The sequence below is a fragment of the Cervus elaphus genome, chromosome 4 (genome assembly GCF_910594005.1).
Source record: "Cervus elaphus chromosome 4, mCerEla1.1, whole genome shotgun sequence".
Classification (NCBI taxonomy): domain Eukaryota; kingdom Metazoa; phylum Chordata; class Mammalia; order Artiodactyla; family Cervidae; genus Cervus; species Cervus elaphus.
Window position 1 is genome coordinate 24,184,223 of NC_057818.1, and position 6,547 is coordinate 24,190,769.

The following is a 6,547-nucleotide window of genomic DNA, read 5'->3' on the forward strand; positions in this document are numbered from 1 at the left end:
CTCTAACTTTATTCTTCTTTTTCAAGATTGTTTTGGTTGTTTGGGTCATTTGCAATCCCATATAAGCTTGAGGATTGGCTTTTCTATTCTAGTTTTTTTTTTTTTAAAAAAAAACAAACTTGGGATTCTGATAGGGTTTGTGTTGAATCTGCAGATCATTTTAGGAAGCATTGACATCATAACAATGTTGCATCTTCTTATCCATGAACAAACGACATTTTTCCATTTATTTAAATCTTTAATTTCTTCCACCTATTTTTGTAGCTTTTGGCATACAAGTCCTTCTCCTCCTTGGTTAGATTTATTCTTCAGTATTTAGTTATTTTATGTGCTATTAAGTGGAATTGCTTTCCTAATGGCATTAGCATTTTTTAAAGCTCTCTAAGAGATGCTTCTATGCAGTTGGGGTCGCAAACCACTGTTTTAGTCAAAGCTTGACAGATGGAAGCAGATCTCTCCCATACTCCCTGTTTCCATAGCTGGCAAGGACCTTCACCTTGAGTCATTGCTCAGTAACTTTTTTTTTTTTAATAATTATTTTATTGAAGTGTAGTTGATTTACAATGTTGTGTTTAACTTCTGGTATATAGTGAAGTAACTCAGTTATACATATACATACATATATATGCATGCAATACATTTACATATATGGATATACTTTTATATTGATATATATATGTATAAATATGCATATATATGTATATACAGTATAAAAGGATAGCCTGGTGGGCTACAGCCCACAGGGGTCTCAAAGAGTCTGACACGACTGAACAACTAAGCACAAACATACTCTGTGTGTGTGTGTGTGTGTGTGTGTGTGTGTGTGTGTGTGTGTATGGGCTTCCCTGGTGGCTCAAATGGTAAAGAATCTACCTGCAATACAGGAGACCCGGGTTCAATCTCTGGGTCAGGAAGATACCCTGGAGAAGGGAATGGCAACCCACTCCAGTATTCTTGCCTGGAGAATTCTATGGACAGAAGAGCCTGGCCGGCTATAGTCCATGATGTTGCAAAGAGTCAGATACAACTGAGCAAATAAGCACACAAATACTATATATATATACACACACACACACACACACACACACATGTATACATACATATACTTTTTCAGATTCTTTTCCATTATCATTTATCATGGGATATTGAATACAGTTCCCTGTGCTACGCAGTAGGACCTTGTTGTTGATCCACTCTATACGTAATAGTTCACACCTACTATTCCCAAATTCCAAGTACATCCATCCCCCACCCCTTCTCCCCTTGGCAACCACAAGTCTGTTATCTATGTCTCTGAGTCTGTTTTTGTTTCATAGATATGTTCATGTGTGTTGCATTTTAGATTCCACATAAAAGTAATATCATATGGTATTTGTATTTGTCTGACTTACTTCACTCAGTATGATAATTTCTAGATCCATCCATCTTAGTGCAAATGACGTTATTTCATTCTTTTTTAATGGCCATCAGTAACTGTTTTCTGGTGCATGCATGTGTAGCTTCCTTCTTGGAAAATACATTTTAAAATTTGTTAGATTTCAAATAGGCTGCACCTGCACGCTGATGGTGGTCCTCTTCCTACCCCCTAACATTTTTCATATTCCCATTTGTTTCCTGGAGGGACGGCCTGTTTATCACTGACTCCTCTGAAAGACTGGATTCATCCAGGAAGGTAGCTGATGTTGGCTACAGAGCATCTCCTACTGGGATGGGACAGGGGACCCACCCCCCTTCCTGAAAAGCAACGATACTTGATTTCAACCAAATAACACAGGCTGGGAAATGACCCCCTGTGCACAAATAGCAGCATTCAGACATGCAGAGTGTGGCTGCCTGATGGATGGGTCAGCTGGAGAAAGGAGGGGGTCTGCTTTGATTGAGGAGACCAGCACAAACACCCCACGATGGTCATATATGCCATCATCTGACTGTGCCCACCTTCCTTCACATTTATTACGTGCGCTCATTACGACTGGTATCCAGGGGCCTCCAGCCCCAGACACTCACTCGGGGACAGGTGGCCTTCCGCTGCAGGGTTTCCGGTCAGAAATTCACAACAATGAGGACTCCAAGTTCACCAGCCCGATTGGCAGTGCTTTCTGAGAAACCCAACAGATGGGCTCTAATTGCAGACCTGTTGTGGGGACATTGTTAACAAACACACAAGTAGCTGTATACAGGGCTTTTTGGAACCGAATGTGACTTGGCAGCTGGGGATGGCGATCTAATTACCAACATCTGAGTTTCTTGTTTAATGAAGGGGAATGTGGAAAACGGCCGTGCTAGAGGCAGCCGGGGGATGAAGGCAGCCAGGGCTGTGACTGCGCTGCGCCTGCAGTCTCTGGGCGGCCAGGTGCCCTCCTGTCAACCAGCCACCTTCTCTCCCCTCTCCCCGGAGACCAAACATCACTTTTGGGAGAGAGGATGGAATTCTTGGGATCCTTAGGTATCAACCATGGACCGTTAGAGAAAAGCATAGTTGGAGGCATGCTGGTCCATTAATATCCATCAGATTTTTATTCTTAGATCATCAAGTTGACATTCCAGGAAAAAGACACCACATTTAATATATGGCTTCCTATATCTCCATGCACAATGCTATTTAAACTTGAAATACATTTGCCCCATTTTCACAATTCACACATTTCAAATAATACTTGTTCAGGCTTCTGTATACTTGCTTGTCCAAGTGCTATTCTAAGCACTTTACCTGATTAGCTCATTGACTCTTTTTTCTAAATTATTATTTTTCTTTCTTTCTTTCTTGCTGTGCCACAAGGCTTGCAGCATCTTAGCTCCACGACCAGCGACTGAACTCAGGCAGTGAGAGCGCTGAGTCCTAACCACAGGGCCACCAAGGAATTCCCTCTAAATTGTTTTTTAATTTTTAAAATTGTATTTCTTCTAACTCTATTGAGGTATGATTGACAAGTAAAAATTGTATCTATTAAGGCTGTATGATGTGATTTTTTTCAAAGGTGTACCACATGATGATTTAATATATGTTGTGAAATGATCACCATAATCAAGGTAATCAACATATCCATCACCTCACATAGTGACGATTTTGTGTGTGTGTGTGTCGTGAGAACACTTAAGATCTATTTTCTTACCAGATTTCCAGTATACAAGGTAAGTATTGTTAACTGTAATCAACAAGCTGTACTTGAGATTCCAGAACATATTTATCTTATAAATGAAAGTTCACATCCTTTAACCAGTATCTCCCCATTTCTCCCACTCCTCATTTAATCCTTCAAGTAACCCTAAGACATAGATGGCATTCTTGCTTCCAGTTTACAGATGAAGAAACTGAGGTACAGAGAAGTTAGGCTACCTCTTGGGGAGAGGTTGGCCTCAGGTTAGGTTCTAGCCTCAGGATGACTTATCTGATGTAAGTCATAAATGGCCCTCAAGGAGGGCTTGTTGAGCCCCAGATACTGAGCTTGACAGGCTTGATCTCAGTTAGGCCTCCCAGTACCTTTATGAGGCAGACACCCATCATTGTCTCTGAGACTCGGATCTGAGGGTCGGAAGGTTGAGTAACACCCTCAAGTCACAGAGCTCGTGCTCTGCTGAGCTGGGATTCAAACTCAGAGCGCCTTCTCTGAGCCTCACTGTCCTGTCACTTTAAGAGAAAAGGATCTGAGATGTGGCATCACTGCAGAGGTTCTTTTTGTTTTTGAGGTCCTTAACCTCGTGGTCACAATGTCCATTTAAGAGGGTCCATGGAAGAAGCTGGGGTCTTCCAGGTGGCTCAGTGGTAAAGAATCTACCTGCTAATGCAGGAGACATAGGAGACACAGATTCAGTCCCTGGGTCGGGAAGATCTCCTGGAGGAGGGCATGGCAGCCCACTCCAGTATTCTTGCCTGGAGAGTCCCATGGACAGGGGAGCCTGGTGGGCTACAGTCCATGGGTTTGCAAAAAAACTGGACACGATTGAGCAACTAACACTTTCACATTTCACTTCAGTTCTAACTTCAACAAAAGAGAAATAATTCACCCTAAGCAATAACATAAAAGCACCATAGAGTGTGATCAAAGCACATGGATTCTAGAACCAGACTGCCTGAGTTCCAACCTTGATTCTTTCAGCAAACACAACTTAGCAATCCTGGGCAAGTCACACATTCTCTCTGCCTCAGGTTCTCTATCTGAAAAATGGGAATGAAGTAAATGAGCTAATACATGCAAAATTCTTGGAATAGTACCTGGCCAGAGTAAACTGTTCAACAGATGAAATTGATGTGGGCTAATGTTTCAGTTATCTACCATAATATGGCACATACTAAATAAACACAAACCCAGTGGCTTGAAAGTTTATGGATCTGCTGGGAGGATAGGTGATTCTGCTGGGCTGGGCCAGGCTCACTCAGGGGTCTCTGGTCGGCTGATAGGTCACCTGTGGATTGATTTTGTGGCCCTTGGCCATATCTGTTCACATCTTGGGAGTTGACTGGCTATTGGCCGATCTAGGATGGCCTCCCTCTGTGATCCATGTGGTCAGTAGGCTTGTTTAGGTACATTCCCTGGTAGTGGCAGAGTCCAGAGAAGCGTGCAAGGTGTTATGAGACCTAGATTTGGAGCCGGCACCATCACTTCTGCTATAGTCTGTTGGCCAAAGCCAGACCCAAGTTCAACCCATATTTATGTGTTAAAGTCCTAAACCCTAGTACCTTAGAATGTGACTATATCTGGTGTTTGTTGTTGTTGTTTAGTCGCTGAGTCATCTCTGCGTCTTTGTGACTCCATGGATTGTAGTCTGCCAGGCTCCTCTGTCCATGGAATTCTCCAGGCAAGAATACTAGAGGGGATTGCCATTTCCTTCTCCAGGGGATCTTCCTGACCCAGGGATCAAACCATGTCTCCTGCTTGGCAGGCAGATTCTTTACCACTGAGCCACCAGGGAAGCTCCCAATCTGGAGACAGGGCCTTTAAAAAGATGATAATGAACCTGGAAATTATCAGACTGAGTGAAATAAGTCAGAGAATGACAAATATAAGATATCATTTGCATGTGGAATCTAGAAAAAAAAATTGTACAAATGAACTTATTTACAAAACAGACATAGAGTGTAGAAAAGAAGCTTATAGTTACCAAGGGGGAAAAGTGGGGGGTGATAAATTGGGACATTAGGATTCATATAGACATACTACTATACATAAAACAGATAACTAATAAGGATCTACTGTGTAGCACAGGGAACTCTGCTCAATACTCTGTAATGGCCTATATGGGAAAAGAATCTAAAAAGGAGTGATATATGTTTATGTATGGGGCTTGCCCGGCGGCTCAGTGGTAAAGAATCTGCCTGCAATGCAGGAGTTACAGGAGATGCAAGTTCAATCTCTGCATCTGGAAGATCCCCTGGAGAGCATGGCTACCTACTCTGATATTCTTACCTGGAGAATCCCATGGATAGAGGAGGCTGGCAGGCTATAGTCCATAAGGTTGCAGAGAGTCAGGCAGGACGAAAGTGACTTAGCATACACACATATATGTATGACTGATTAACTTGGCTGTACAACTGATACCAACACAACATTGTAAATCAACTATACATTTTTTTAATAAAAAAATCAATTTTTAAAGTTTTAATTAAAAAAATAAAAAGATGATTAAGGTAAAATGAGGTCATATGGGTGGGGTCCTAATCCATTACGACTGGTGTCTTTATAAAAAGAGGACATCCTGAGGTCCACAGATGTGTACAGACCATGTGAGGACTCAGGGAGAAGATGGCTATCTACAAGGCCAGAAGAGAGGCCTCAGAAGAAACCAACCCTGCCCACACCTTGGTCTTGGACTTCCGCCCTCCAGAAATACGAAAGAATATACTTCTGTTGTTGAAGCCCCTGGTCTGTATGGTTCTTTGTTGTGGTGGCCCTACAAACTAATACAGATTTTGGCTGGGCAACAGCCTTTACTTCTTGACGTGAGGAGGTGCTGCAATAACATTGCAAATAACGTGTTCAATAGAGAGGCATGAAAAACTAGGGTTGTTTTTGCCATCAATTTACTGCCCCTAGAGATGGGTGTGAAGAGCTGAGCTCTTCAACATGGCAGAGAGAGAGTGATGGGTTAGAAATCAGGAAGCTTGGCTCTACTCCCAACTCTACCTTCACGGGGCCTTGGTTTCCTTATCTGTGTTGTGAGGGGGCAGGATCAGCTCTTGCTATGTTTTCCCACAGCTCTGATAGTTAGGGATCAAGTTCCTATGACAAACCTAGACAGCATACTTAAAAGCCAAAACATCAGTTCACTGACAAAGGTCCATCTAGTCAAAGCTATAGTTTTTCCAGTAGTCATGCACAGTTGTGAGAGATGGGCCATAAAGAAGACTGAGCACCGTAGAATTGATGCTTTTGAACCGTGATGCTGGAGAAGACTCTTGAGAGCCTTGGACTGCAAGGAGATCCAACCAGACAATCCTAAAGGAGATCAACTCTGAGCATTCAATGGAAGGACTGATGCCGAAGCTGAAGCTCTAATACTTGGGCCACGTGATGCAAAGAGCTGACTCATGGGAAAAGACCCTGATGCT